Source organism: Neophocaena asiaeorientalis, unplaced genomic scaffold, assembly GCF_003031525.2.
Source record: "Neophocaena asiaeorientalis asiaeorientalis breed wild unplaced genomic scaffold, Neophocaena_asiaeorientalis_V1.1 scaffold259, whole genome shotgun sequence".
Taxonomy (NCBI): domain Eukaryota; kingdom Metazoa; phylum Chordata; class Mammalia; order Artiodactyla; family Phocoenidae; genus Neophocaena; species Neophocaena asiaeorientalis.
This window is the reverse complement of record NW_020172985.1, coordinates 1862065-1877448: the sequence shown is the minus strand read 5'-3', so window position 1 is coordinate 1877448 and position 15384 is coordinate 1862065.

Here is a 15384-nt window from a genome sequence, read left to right as displayed (position 1 = left end):
TCAAACTCGTGTCCCCTGCATTGGCAGGCAGATTCTTAACCACTGTGACACCAGGGAAGCCCTTGGCTGGGAAGTTCTGATTCATCCACTGCATTCACCAGATATTGCACCTTCATATTTCCATATATTTCAGTCTTTGCAAAATTCTCTTAATGAAAAAAAATTCAATTCCTTGGAAGACTGTAAAAGGCACCTGGAACAGTTCTTTGCTCAAAAAGATTAAAAGTTTTGGGAAGATGGAATTATTAAGTTGCCTGAAAAATGGCAGAATGTAGTAGAACAAAAGGGTGAATACGTTGTTCAATAAAGTTCATGGTGAAAATGAAAAATGTGTATTTTATTTTTACTTAAAAACCAAAGGCACTTTTTCCAAACCCAATACAATAAAAGCCCTGTAAGTAATAAATGTTCAGTCCTCCATTATCAACGATGAAAAGGGCTTCAATTTCCTTTTTATAGAAGAATCTCTATAGAGTGCTTAAAGAAAACCCTAGAACCCAAAGGAATGCATAAAATAAAACATTACACTAGAGACTTTCAAAACGCTATTCAATACAAGCCATAAAATCAGATTTTCATTATTTGCTGAAAATCCTTATATGCATGGTGGTATTGCAATTTTGATTAGTTTCTCAGGTAGTGTCCTCACCATGTTCCTTTCTAGTACTTGAAAAATATAAATTATTCATGAGAGGGCAGATCCAAAGCAAATGAAGAAAGAAATAGCGAAACAATAATAAGCCACCGTGTTTAAAGAAGCTTCAGACAACAGTGTAGCAGAAGGAGATATTGTCTTTGGGGATCATCATTTGATTCTGTCTGCATCACTGTTCTGCAAAGGTCTGTGTGAGTGTGAAGCTGAGATAATGCCCCTGTGATTAGGTCTTTTCCTTTTTAAATGTATTTTTTTCCTCTATGAATAAGCCTTGAATTGTATATTAAAATGCCAGAATTTAAAGTGATATTCATGCTTTCTTATATTCCTCCCTGCTCAACAGTCCTTAAATATTATTTACATGCTGAGAAAAAATAGGGAAGCGCTAAGTGATCTGATCCATAGATAACTGCTGGGCTATCCTTATTTATTATGCTAATTTTGTAGTCTCATTTTGGGTAGACTGGTGGCAGTTATCCAACCTAGGCCTGAAAAGAAGTAGTTAACAGAATCCAAAGAGCCATGTGTAAAGTGCCCCCTGACAGGAGCTGTGACCTTTTGCCTAGGGCCACAACCAACCCACAAGTACCTGCCAGAAGCAGCTAGAGGAATAAATATTTTTCCCATTCTCTGGATAGCCAACTGTGTCTCCTAATGACTGAACCCAGCTAGAAAGAAGACTGCAAGGGAGTTGGGTTTTGCTGTCCTAATAGATAGCCTTGGGGGACATAGAACAATGTAGAGAAAAGTAGAGAGTGGAGACAGAGGGGCAAACACATAGGTCTGAGAACTAAGCCCTGGAACAGTCCAATGCTTAGAAGTCTAATAAAACTGGGATGGACAAGCAAAGGAGACTGAGAAGGAATAGCCAATGGGTAGCAAGAAAACCAAGAGAGTGTGATATCCTTGAGCCAAATAAAGGTGTTTTAAATTGTAGGGGAGTGACATTTTCAACTGTATCACATACTGATAGGTCAAAAATATGAGGACTGCAAATTGGCTGCTGGATTTGGCAAGGTAGATGACACAAGCAACTTTGAAAAGAGGAGTGTGGAAATAAAGACCATGCAAATGAGAACAGAAGCTATTTATTCAGAGCTTTCAATAGCAAGGCAATCAGCCACCATCACCTGTACTTGGCAGATATTAAAAAGCTTGCATAAGAGTTGGAAAGCTTTACAGTGAAAAAAGAGAGAGAGAGAGGCTTCAGTATTGCTTTGATTGGACATTGTGAGCATGAGGAAGCTAGAGATGGGTTAGCTAGAATGCAGACATCCTATGTGATTGGTTTGAGGATCGTATTTGGCTTTCTCTGGTTGGTCTGAGTTAGAAGCGGGGACAGAAGTTAAGAAAGCTGGTAATCTTTGACCAAGTCCTAACCCATTTGAGCCAATTGCCACAAAAGTTCTGGTTTGGCTTTCTGGACTGGCCACAGGGGTTGTAGGTCAGAGTTCCATTGTCATATATGACCTGATCATTGTCCATTTGTATAATGTCACTTGGGAGTTTCAGTGGAGTAGTGTAGGCAAAAGAGTATTTTCAGTGGTGTACCAGTAAGGTAAAGTTGGGAAACAGAAATTATTCTAATTATTTCAAACAGAATTTAATATAGGTGATCAGTGACAGATGAGCTGAGAAAACTAATGGGGGACAGTAAAGCAACCCAGAGATTAGCAACCAGAGGCAGGTATTCCCACCCTTAGAACTGAAGGAGTAATAGAAGGCAGTGATGTTACCAGAGTCCAGAAGCCAGTCAGGTTCAGCAGGGGTTAAAACCACTACAGGAGCCACCCAAGGGACAAAGAAAGAAGTGTTGTGTGGTGGGACCTAGAGCCATGGGGGAGACACATATCTAGAGGACACTGATACTGGAGAAGCTGCTTAAGAAAAGGAAAAGTGGAGGGAAATATATAGCTTCTCCTATCCTCTCACCCTCCCAGTAGTGTCTCTCACTGGCTAATCCCAATGAGAAGCAAGCTGACAGGGAGCCTGAGTAATGCAGCTTAGGTGTTAGTCCCCTTGCAGTTTACATCAGAGTGGGGAAAAAGCGAAAAAACGAGAGTACAAAAAGGCATATTACTGACCAAAATGGGTTCAAGAGAAAAATGGGGCACTTCTGAAAATGAAGAATTGGTTTACTATGACTAATCTTCCTGCTGTGAGCAACTAAAACTGCTAGATGAATTTTTTTTTAATATTTAAATAATTAAAATACTATCAACAGGGAAAGAAACTGCCAGATGTGGAGGAGAGCTGGAGTTTAGCGATAAAAGCAGAGTACAAGCAAAACAAAGGTGCTTTTGCTCAGGGAATTTATCAAAACAGGAAAATGTACAAGGCCTTGAGGGCAAGGTGGACAAGAGTCAAGGCTCAAAGTCACCCAGAGCCTGTTGAAGGACATCTGGTCTGATTCCAGTTTTTCATTATAAACAAATGGTTATACAACTTTATAAATATACTAAAAAATTAACGGGTGAACTTAATAGTAGGTAAATTATATCCCATAAAGCTGTTAGAAAAATAATGAGAGTGAGAGAAAATATATTTTCTGATGAAAAGCTGAGAAAATATGCCACTAGTAGATGCTCAGGAAAGGTTATCCTAAAGCATGCATTCCAAAGCAGAAGGAGAGTGATCCAAGATGGAAAGTCTAGGCAAATAAAATGGTAAATATGTAGGTAAATCTTAACAGATATTGACTCTATAAAACAGTAGCATCAATAATCATGATGCCTTTTGAAGAAATAAATAAGTAAATAAATGAATGAATGAATAAATCAGATAGAATTAAAATTCATGGCAAAAAAGGAAATGAACAAAGGATGGTGAAGAATCCAGAGATCAGCAACAGTTGGCATCTGTTACTATCAATAGATCTGTAAATACAGAGAAGGAAATAGTGTTGCCAGGGCCCAAGGAGAGTTAAACTTGGAAGAAGCTTCCCAGTGAGCGTTGTGGTCACTGGGAGATACAACTTCTGCCAAAAACTTAGCACTAAAACAGGAAAGGTACAGGACAGAAGGAACAACAAATTTCTTTGTTTGAATTGCAAGCTCTTGCTTATGCCTCCCACTAGACAAACCCAAAGGGATAGGAACATCAAAAGACACAGAAAAAATAATGAAAAGGCAAGCCAGAGTAGAAAAAGAAATTTCCAACAGCTTTAACCAGCAAAAAACTAATATCCTGAATATATAAAAAATCTTTGAAATGACAGTAGGAAAAAGGTAGACAATCCAATAGAAAAAAATTGACACACAAGTTGACTAAACACTTCACAGAAAAGAAAATCCCAAATAGAAATTATTTACACATGAAAGTGTGCTCAATTTTATAAGTAATCTCTGAACCATGAAATATCAATCATATTAAATCCCTACAAGATTGGCAAAAATAAAAATAAAAATCCTAGGAATATCAAAGGTAGCAAAAATATAGAGCCATAGGAATTTTCATGCACTGCTAGTGAAAATGTAAGTTTAGAAAATAACTGAAAATTTTTTGGCAATGTCTAGCGAACTTGACCATATACATACTCTAATCCAGCAATTTCACTACCAGGTATTTACCCTCAAACTTATGTACACATGCATCTAGATAAATGCACAAGAATGTGCACTGCAGCACTGTCCCTAATATCTCCCAAATGGAAATAATACAAATATCTATCAAGAGTAGCACAGGTAAATAAACCGTTGAATATCCAATTAATGGAATATTCTACAGCTTTATAACATTGCAAACGAATAAACTACAACTACACATAATAGCACAAATGAAACTTATAGATACTGATGACAGAAGCAAGTCACAAAGTAATATAGGATATAATTCCATTCAAATTTCTAAAAGTACTGGTCAAACTAAGTAATGGTATAGTGTTTAGCAATACATAGATAAGTGGTAATGTGTTAAAAAGAAACATGGAAATGATTATCAGACAGGGTTGTGGATAGTTCATCCAGAGTAACAGGAGGGAAGGTAGAGAGTACACTGGAATAGTTGCAGGGAAGTCCACAGTAGTGACTGTGGCAGTGAGGAAACATAAACTCTAGAGACAAAATGCATGGTATAAACCTCAGCTGTTTGACCTTTGGAAAATTTTGATTTCTCCATGCCTCTCAAACCCCTCAGCTGTAAAATAGAGCAAATAAAAGTAGAAATCTAACAGAAAGCACACAGAAAATGTTGAGCACATAGGAAACACTCAATAAATGGTAGTTATTATAAGTATTACTGACTTTCAAGTTTTCCATTTATTCAATATTTATTAAACACCTAGTATATGCAAGAAATTCTGTAAGGTATAATATTTACCCTCAAGGGGATTACAATACAGAGGAGATGGTCATCTAGACAATAAATTTATTGAGAACTTATTATGTGACACCACATTCTAAATGCTTTACAAAAATGAAATGGACTGCAACTGAATGTAGAGTTTGGTATAATGACCAAGACATTAATTTCTCATCAAATGTTCAATTTAATCCAGTTAATGCAAGTGAACAAATGTACTTCATTATTTTTATTTGTTTTAAGATCTATCATGCACTGTGTCATCAATTATTAATAAATCTCTAGACATGGCCGGAATCCAAGATCTTACAATATTCAGTCTTTCCAATTAAGCATCAATTTCTCATGTATTCATTCAATATTCATTGACATACATTATATGTAAATTCCTGGGGTTGACACAAAGATGTAAGTCATTCCTTCTCAAAAATGACCTCAGTCCAATGGGAAAACAAACCTTTAAAAAGTAGACAATACAATCTAATGTGGTAAATATGTGAAGAGAGTTTAGAAGAGGTTACTATAGGAGCATTTAGGAGGAGTGATTATTCAGTACCCTGAGAGGTCAGACAACGGTTTTCTGGAAAATGTGATATGTGAACTAAATTTTAGGAGACATGTAGAATATAAACAGATGAAAGTAATGAGGTGGGGCACAAGGATACTAAGGGCAATAGGGCAGTATAAGAATCATGTGGAAAGATTATGTGGAGCAGCATGGCATGTTCTAGAATTTAAAGTGATATGGAAAGACTAGACATTACGATGCAGTGAGTTGAGTGGTGAGTAGTGAAGTAGTTGGGGAGGTAAGATGAGGACAGATCATGAAAATCCTTGTATGCTAAACTATTTGGCTTTTATTTCAGAGGTGATGAGGAACCACTGAACTGAAAGATTTTGTGCACAAAAGGAAACTCTTCCTTAATAACCTCTAACCATTTGTATCTGAAATCCCCTTTGTACCCAATCTAAGCCCCTGCTTTTACAAAAGAAGGACAGAGCCTGGATCTGGCTTATTTAAGAAGAAATTGGCCCCAATGGGTATGCTATACTGTGGCTCAAGTGTTTAGCTCTTCTACAAACTCACACCCATTGCTGCTAGAATGACAAGTTGTAAGCAGTCAGCAAGCAGGGTGGATCAGCAGCCATTTGGAGCCTTGTGGAGTGTCAATGTGCCTAAAAGTGTGTGGGGGTGGGGTTGAGGAGGGGGTTTGAAGAGGGAGGATCCAGTCTGCTTTTACTGTGGTGTCCAGGTAAAAGAAATCTCACTTGTGCTCCAGGTATATCTCGCAAGTCTGGTTTGCCCCAATGTCTCTTCTTGCCTCTGTGACAAAATGTGGATAAGACCAAAGGACTTACAAAAAAGGAAGTGCCTGAATTGATTTCCCTAGACCTAGAACAAGTGAAACGGACCTGTACTTAGAAACATTCTTACTTACCTTCCAGATCCTTAAGGCCATGGGAGGTATCTCTGATAATAGGATATTTTTAACTCTTTTGAAACACTCTTCCCCACCTTGTGCCTACGAATAAAAAGTAAGCTTGGATGCTCAACTCTCAAACATATTTCAAAAACTGAATTGCATAGGAAAGAAGGGACTGCCTTTTAAAGTAGAAGACACACTGAACTGGAAGGAGCCAGGATATCTTCCTATGACAATGAACCAAGAATTATAAAGAGTAACTAAAACAGATGAGAAGTTCACTAGCCTGAACCAAAGGAGTGTAGATGCCAAAGGGCTATGTCTGTAACTTGCACTGAAGGTATTATATTTGTCTTTCTATTTGATGTGAGCAAATATGTATGTGCTACGGGAGTCATGCTGAGGAGTAAGTGAAGGAGGCTGAGGAGCACCTCTCTCTAGACTCCATCTTAATCAGAGAGAATAAAGATATTGTTAGATCAGCTCTATAAATACTGTGAAAGGAATCCAAAAATGTAGTTCTTCAACAATGAGGAAGGGAATCAGAACCTAATTCAAACAGCTAGGTACAGAAGAATGACATATTAAAGAGAAAAGGGAAACAAAACCTGTGCTCTTAGGGACACATAGTTAAGTATAAAGTTGCTCACGGACGGGCTATTTCCAAACGGTCTAGGGTAGAGCAGCATCCTTTGATATATAGACAATTGTGAGGAGATTAAAAGGGATTCAAAAATAAAAGTAAGGTAGACTGTCTATGAACTTGACACAAGAAGACGGAGAGAAACAAAAATGAAGAAGGAAACTGCTACTCTGGACATAATTCTGACAACAAAAATTGAGCAGTGATTTGAAAGTGAGATTTCATAAGTCTGAATTTGTTTAGATTATTTTTCATGATTTATTTCCCTCCTCATCCATTACCTCACCAACATTTAAGCATTTTTTTGTCAAACTAATGGAAAGATATGCACCAGTAGCAGTAATAATCATTAAAAATTATGAATGAATTTGTTTAAGGTTTTTCTTATGCAAAGTATTTTCAGACTCATAATTATCTGCAAGTTTTTCTCTGCCTCCTGCTTTGGTTACAGAACAAAACCATTGCTTTCTGTGCGCTACTGCAGAGCAAATAAATTTGAATAAGACCTCTGCACTCTGCCCATTGGAAAAAATATTTAAATAACATTATTTCAATAAGGCAGCATCAAGGACGCTTTGTGTAGCAGAGGACATATATTCATTACGGTGTCTTCAAAACTAGCAATTGTCCCTCTAAGAATATTTCAATGAAAAGGTAAATTCCAGAGATTAGAATACTGTTTGCATCTTCTTCATCTCTCAACCATTAGCTCTGATTCCTTTTAGTGAAGAATCAAACTTTGTGAATCATACTCCCTGAATACATATACAGTAAGTCCCCTGCATATGAATGAGTTCTGTTCCAAGAGCGCATTGGTAAGTCCAATTGGCTATATAGCACTTACTAGGTTTAAAATACTTTTCACACAAATAATACATAAAAAACAAACAAAAACAAAAAATAAAATATTTTTAATCTTACAGTACAGTACCTTGAAAAGTACAGTAGTACAGTACAAAAGCTAGCATACAGGGGCTGGCATCAAGTGAACAGGCAAGAAGACTTACTGAATGGAGGAGGGAGAGGAGGTGGGAGATGGTAGAGCTGAAGGATCATCAGTAATAGGAGATGGAGGGCAAGCTACAATTTCACTCATGCCTGACGTTGATGACACAGGTTCTGGCTCCTTGCTGGATTCAATTCTATCTACCCTCTTGAAAAAATGATCCAGTGATGTCTGGGTAGTAGCCTTTTTTTTTTTTTCTTGTCACAGATGACATGGTAGGATTGGATTGCATTCTGAACGGCTGCTGCAACCTTTGTGTACCGTTCTACGTTCGGGTCCTGTGCCTCAAAAACTAGCAGTGCCCCCTCAAATAAAGAAAATCCCCTTGCCATTTCCTGCATCGTGATCTCTTCAGTTCTTCAATTACTTCTTCTTCCTCTTGTCTCTCTTCACCCTTTCTCTGGGCCTCCAATTCCATCAGGTCTTCATTAGTAAGCTCCTCATGTTGCACAAAAGGAGTTCAGTGAAGTCATCCTCTTGCAGACCTAGCCCCAGCTTCTCACTGAGGGTCACTAAGTTGCTGAAGACCTCTTTGGATTCCTCATTCACCTTCTCAAATCCATGAAAATTGTGAACAAACTGTGGGCAAAGGTTCTTCCAAACCCCATTTGTGATGATGGCTGTAACCTCATGCCAAGCAAAGTCAATGTTTTTTATGGCATTGTAGATGTTATAGTCCTTCCAAAATTATCACAAAGTTGTTCCTGATTCATCACTTGCCTTTACTGCCTGACAAAAAATGTGACATAAATGATATTTCTTGAAAGTTGCTATAACTCCCTGGTCCATAGTTTGGATGAGTGATGTAGTAACCAGTGGCAGATGCACTACTTTGACATTGGGATGAAAGTTGTCCATGAATTGGGGGTGGCCTGGAGCACTGTTGAGCAGCAAAAGAATGTTGAATGGGATGTCCTTCTCCAAGCAATATTTCTCTACCTCTGGGATAAAGTGGTGGAAAAACCAGTCCTGGAAAATGGCCTGTGTAACCCAGGCTTTGGGGTTACTCTTCCACACAACAGGAAGAAAACCCCTGGCTACATTTTTAAGGGCTCTTGGGTTCTCTGAAGGATAAACTAAGAGAGGCTTCAGCTTCATATTGCCAGAAGTATTGCCACTAAACAACAGAGTAAGCCTATCCTTTGCTGCTTTATAGCCTGGCATCAACTTTTCCTCCTGACTGATGTAACTTTGGTCTAGTATCCTCTTCCAGTACAGTCCTGTCTCATCCACATTAAAAACGTGCTTGGGTAAATATGTGCCTTCATCAATAATTTATTGAAGGGTTTCAGGGCAGCTACTGTATCCGCACTCTCTGCCTTGCCACTTTTACATTGCAAATGTTGGCTCTACACTTGCACCTATGAAACCAGCCATGGCTGGCATTAAAAGATGCGCCCTCTAATTCTTTGCCATGTTTCTTCTTCAAATCTTCATAAAAGATTTTAGCTTTCTCTTGAATCAGCATTAAGCAGGACTCAACCCTGATGCTGGTCCTGCATCCACACACTAAGTTTCTCCATCTCCTCCAACACTTTTCCACACTTCTTTGATATTACTGTTGACACCATTGGCACAACAGACTTTATATGTTCCACGATCTTGTCCTTGTTCTTTAGAATTGTGGCGGACAATAACGTCTACCATCTTTTCGCCTCTCTCCACTTTCTTGATTATTTTCAGTTTTGTTTCCATCATTAACGTTTGGCGCTTCTTAGCAGTACCATCTATGTCACCACTGATTTTATGCTTGCTTCCGGACATCCTGGATTTGAAATAAAGATACTGTACTACTGTACTCTATACAGTGCTGTACAGTAAAGTACAGAAAAGCACAACCAATTGTAGAGGATGCATGCACATGAAATGTACGCCAGACACATGAACTAACTCTAGTGATTGGACATGCAAACGCACGTTCACAGTTTTGAAAGTTTGCAACTTGAAGGTTCGTATGTTGGAGACTTACTATAACAGGCTAGTGAACTCTCATTGTCTCTATATGCCTCTTCCCCTGAGAGTTCCTTACAAACTTCTTCTGGTGGCCTCTAGGTTTACACTCATTAAAGTTGTGATGATTTGCCTGAAGGTTCTGAAACTGAAGTTACAGGGTGAGGATCAAAGAGGATTGACAGAGTACACCAGTCACTATCATATATTTGCTAAAATAACATCAGTAATTGCAACACTAGCTGAGCAGCAGTGATGGAATCTATCTCCCCACTGTGGCGGTGGAGTTTTGAGGATGCCATCCCTATGGTAACAAATTTGGATATCTTACTAACAAAATGTAACCAAGACAAGAAGCAGTGGTCATGAGGGAGCCAGGGAATTTGGAGTAACTTTCTTACTGTTATTATTTACTACTCTTTTCTGTTAGGTGTAAATCAGGGTGTGTGTTGGAAGAGTGTGGGCAGCAAGAGGCTACCATTTTTGAGCTTTGTACCAGTTAAACTAAGACTCTTTCTATGCATTTTCTCATTCATTGGATCCCATGTATATTCTCTATCTTCAGTTGGAGGTAATTATAAGGGTCACCAATAGCTCTGGATCACCTCTGATTAACAATATTAAGATAAACACAATATTAAGATGCACATACCATCATTGTAGTTTATTAACATTGGTACTTGTATATCATACCTCTACATACACAGAAATATATTATAGTATCAATATTATCTCAACATCATGCTTATCTTACCTATATATTATAAATAAAGTCAGCTTGGCTTTTGGGTGCCTGAATACCTTGCCTTTAGTTCTTGTCAGCCCTCTGGCTCAGAGGCTAGATTGTTTAATGTATGAAGTATTGGCTGGAGAAGTGGTTTTAAATATTCCACAAGCTCTTTGATGTCCTTCCCTTTAAGAGATGGAGCCTAATTCCCCTCTCATCAGTGTGTGAAGACTTAGAAACTTGCTGCAAATGAATTGAATAAGATAGAAAAGACAGTGTGTGACTTCAGAGACTAGGTCAAAAAAAATGTTGTGACTTCCTCCTCTCTCTTCTATCACTTGATCTGGGCTAAGCCAGCTGCTATGTCATGAGAAGAGGTCCATGTGGGAAAGAACTGAGTCCTTTAACAACCACATGAGTGAGCCATTTAGAAGCTGATCCTCCTGCCCCAGTCAAGTCTTCAAATGATTGCAGCTCAGGTTGAATTGTGAATGAAACCTCATAAGAGACTCTTAGCAAGAACCACCCAGTTCAGCCACTCCTGGACTCCTAACCCATAGGAACTGTATGATATAATAAACCTTTGATGTTTTAAGCTCCTAGGTACTGGGGCCAATTGCTATACAGCAGTATATAACAAACACAACTGGGATTCTGTTCTCTTTTTCTTTTTTCTTTTTTTTTTTTTTTTTTTTTTTTTTTTTTTTTTTTTTTTTTTTTTTTTTTTTTTTTTTTTTTTTTTTTTTTTTTTTTTTTTTTTTTTTTTTTTTTTTTTTTTTTTTTTTTTTTTTTTTTTTTTTGGGGGGGGGGTGGCTGCACTGCACCGCTTGCAGGATCTTATTTCCCCAACCAGGGATTGAACCCATGACCCTGGCAGTGAAAGCACGGAGTCCTAATGACTCGACCACCAGGGAATTCCCTGGGATTCTGTCCTAAACAAGATGGACAACTCAGAACGAAAACACTAACACAGACCTGACTACAGGGATCCCTATTTCTGGTTATTCCACCTTATTTACCAGATTGGATTTCTTTCAATATCAATTCTGGTCTGATCAAGTTCAAATTCTCCAGATTTTTGGCACTGATTAAGAACATTGGTCACTTACAAGTGGGCAGACTAATTAATCTGTCTAATCCTAGTCTATTTATGCTTAGGCTTATTCCTCCTCCTCCCCCATGCCTTGAATTCAAGTCAATATGGGTCATGACACTACGTATTTTGCTTATATTTTCATTCTGCAACAAATGTTAATGGCAACTTGTTATATTTCAACCAGTCTGCTAATCACTAAGAATATAAAAGCAAGAGCCAATACCTACATTCATAGAGTTCATAGTCTGTGACACAGATTGTTACATCATTTTCTTCCGATTTCCTTTTCTTCCTTCAGTAATAGAACCCCATGTTTTTTTCTGGGCTCTTTCTAATGAGATGTGAGAGGAAGTAATTTTGCCACTTTCGGATCATGTCCCTCCAGAGACAACATGTGCCCTTCACTCCCTTACCCTCTTATTGCTGGCTGGAATGCATTAATGACAGAAAGATTGGATTAGACATTTTAGAATGTAAGGTGGAAGCCTTGGGTGGAGAATAATGACAAAGATTCTTTCCCTGACCAAGGCTTCTCTGAGCTCTATTTCAACTAGTTCTCAACTTTTAGACTTCTGGGTTCATCTCTGCATTGTCTAATTTTAGCAAGAATACTAAGTTAAGTTTAGATAGAATCCCTTATCTTCAATATCTGATCACTCTTGATATCTAATTGGGATTCCCAACCTCACAATCCTCCTGATAATGTCTGATCCCGCTTGCCTGCCTTCAGCAAGAATTCTGTTAGGTCAGTTTAGCTAGACTCTCCCTTACCACTCCCTTACCCCTAATGTTTCCTCTTACTAATTTTCCATTCACTGACCCCCCCACCCTGCTCCTTGGCTGTAAATTTTTACTTGCCCATGTTATATTCAGAATTGACCCCAATCTTTTTCCCTCACTGCAAGATCTCATTGCAGTAGTCCCTTTATCTATTCTGATAGCCACCGCTTGAATAAAGTTTTCTTTAATATCTTTAACAAGTTTCAAGAATATTTTTTTTCTTTAAAAATGACAAAGCAACAAGTTAGAATGAAGACACTGTATCAGTTCTGGACTGCTAATGTTTGCACTGGTACAGGATAAATAAATAAACTTCTGTCTTGTTTAAGGTATCTAATAAATGCATAGTCTGATGAGACTGACATGCAGACAAGTAATTTTAACACAGTATTCTATACAGAGGTAAGTGTAAACTCTTATGAGAGTACAGCAGAGGGAGCAAATGACTCTGCTTGCTGGAGTAGGGATCAAACACCAAGGAGTCTCCTTGGATTTTAAGGCTGATACCTCAGTTTGTCCTGAGCTTCATGAACTTGATTACTCCAGCATTCGAGTAACCCAGACTCCCACTTCCAAAGTTTTCATCCTCTCAATTCATGCTCACCTACTCCTTGACTTCTTTTTAAAATACAACTGATGATTTTTGAAAACTTATATCATTCTCTTCAAACCATTCTTACGTAGGAATTATGGGAAAATTTAAATAGACACAATCAAATTTCTGTCACTCATGCAATACCAATACACAGCAAATTCATGTGATTAGCTTCTTTAATATAGCATCAAAATCCTTATGGTATTTCTGGAGGGTTGGGGTGGACAAAATGGATGAAGGTATTTCTAATTGGTTAGGGTAAAAACTTGGCTTACATTGTTAATATTATTAGTCTGAGTTTATGAGGGAATTATTAGAGTCAACATGTTGACATTTTCTCCGGGTGGCATTACTATATAATGGAGTAAAATTCACATAAAATAACCATGTTTAGCTTTAAACACAGTAACATTTTTGTGTGTATGGAAAATATCTAATTGTCAAACCAAGCACAAAAATCTTACTGAAAAAGAAATATTTTAGAGGTTAAAGTCCTCATATTCTCTCCTATTAGTCTTTTTATTTTTCTTAGATATTAGATAAGATTAACAGATATATGCTAAGGTGTCAGTGGGGAATGAGCCTTCATATGTTATTTCTTCTGAAGATTTTTAACCTATAAGTATGGCTCTATTTGACCAACTGGATAAATTGTACAAATCCATTATTATGCTGGTTGTAACTTTTTACAAAACTAAATCAACTAATGGAGAGAGGGGGAAGATGGCGGAAGAGTAAGACGTGGAGATCACCTTCCTCCCCACAGATACATCAGAAATCATCTACACGTGGAACAACTCCTACAAAACACCCACTGAACGCTGGCAGAAGATAGACCTCCAAAAAGGCAAGAAACTCCACACATACCTGGGTAGGGCAAAAGAAAAAAGAATAAACAGAGAAAAAAGAATACGGACAGGACCTGCACCAGTGGGAGGGAGCCATGAAGAGGGAAAGGTTTCCAAGCACTAGGAAGCCCCGTCATGGGCGGAGACTGCGGGTGGCAGAGGGGGAGCTTCAGAGCCACAGAGGAGAGCGCAGCCACGGGTGCGGAGGGCAAAGCGGAGACATTCCCACAGAGAGGATCTGTGCTGACCAGCACTCACCAGTCAGAGAGGCTTTTCTGCTCACCCGCCCGGGTGGGAGTGGGGTGGGAGCTGAGGCTCGGGCTTCGGTCGGATCATAGGGAGAGCACTGGCTGCATGAACACAGCCTGAAGGGGGCTAGTGCACCACAGGTAGCAGGGAGGGAGTCCAGGGAAAAGTCTGGAGCTGCTGAAGAGGCAAGAGACTTTTTCTTCCCTCTTTGTTTCCTGGTGTGCGAGGACAGGGGTTTAAGAGCGCTGCTTAAAGGAGCTCCAGAGACGGCACGAGCCATGGCTATCAGCGCAGACCTGAGAGACAGGCATGAGACGATAAGGCTGCTGCTGCCACCATCAAGAAGCATGTGTGCAAGCACAGGTCACTATCCCCCCCTCCCTTCCCGGGAGCCTGTGCAGCCCGCCACTGCCAGGGTCCCGTGATCCAGGGACAACTTCCCCGGGAGAACACATGGAGTGCCTCAGGCTGGTGCAACGTCACGCTGGCCTCTGCCATTGCAGGCTCGCCCCACAGTCTGTGCCCTTCCCTCCCCCAGGCCTGAGTGAGCCAGAGTCCCAGAAACAGCTGCTCCTTTAACCCCGTCCTGTCTGAGCGAAGAACAGACGCCCTCCAGCAACCTACACGCAGAGGCAGGGCCAAATCCTAATCTGAACCCCGGGAGATGTGCGAACAAAGAAAAGAAAGGGAAATTTCTCCCAGCAGCCTCAGGAGCAGCAGATTAAATCTCCACAATCAACTTGATGTACCCTGCATCGGTGGAATACCTGAATAGACAATGAGTCATCCCAAATTGAGGAGGTGGACTTTGAGATAAAGATATATTACTTTTTCCCCTTTTCCTCTTTTTGTGAGTGTATATATGTATGCTTCTGCATGAAATTTTGTCTGTATAGCTTTGCTTTCACCATTTGTCCTAGGGTTCTGTCCGTCCATATTTTATTTTGTTTGTTTTGTTACATAATTTTTTTCTTAATAATTATTTTTTATTTTAATAACTTTATTTTATCTAATTTATTTTATTTTATCTTCTTTCTTTCTTTCTTTTCTTTTTCTACCTTTTATTCTGAGCCATGTGGATTAAAGGCTCTTGGTGCTCCAGCCAGGAGTCA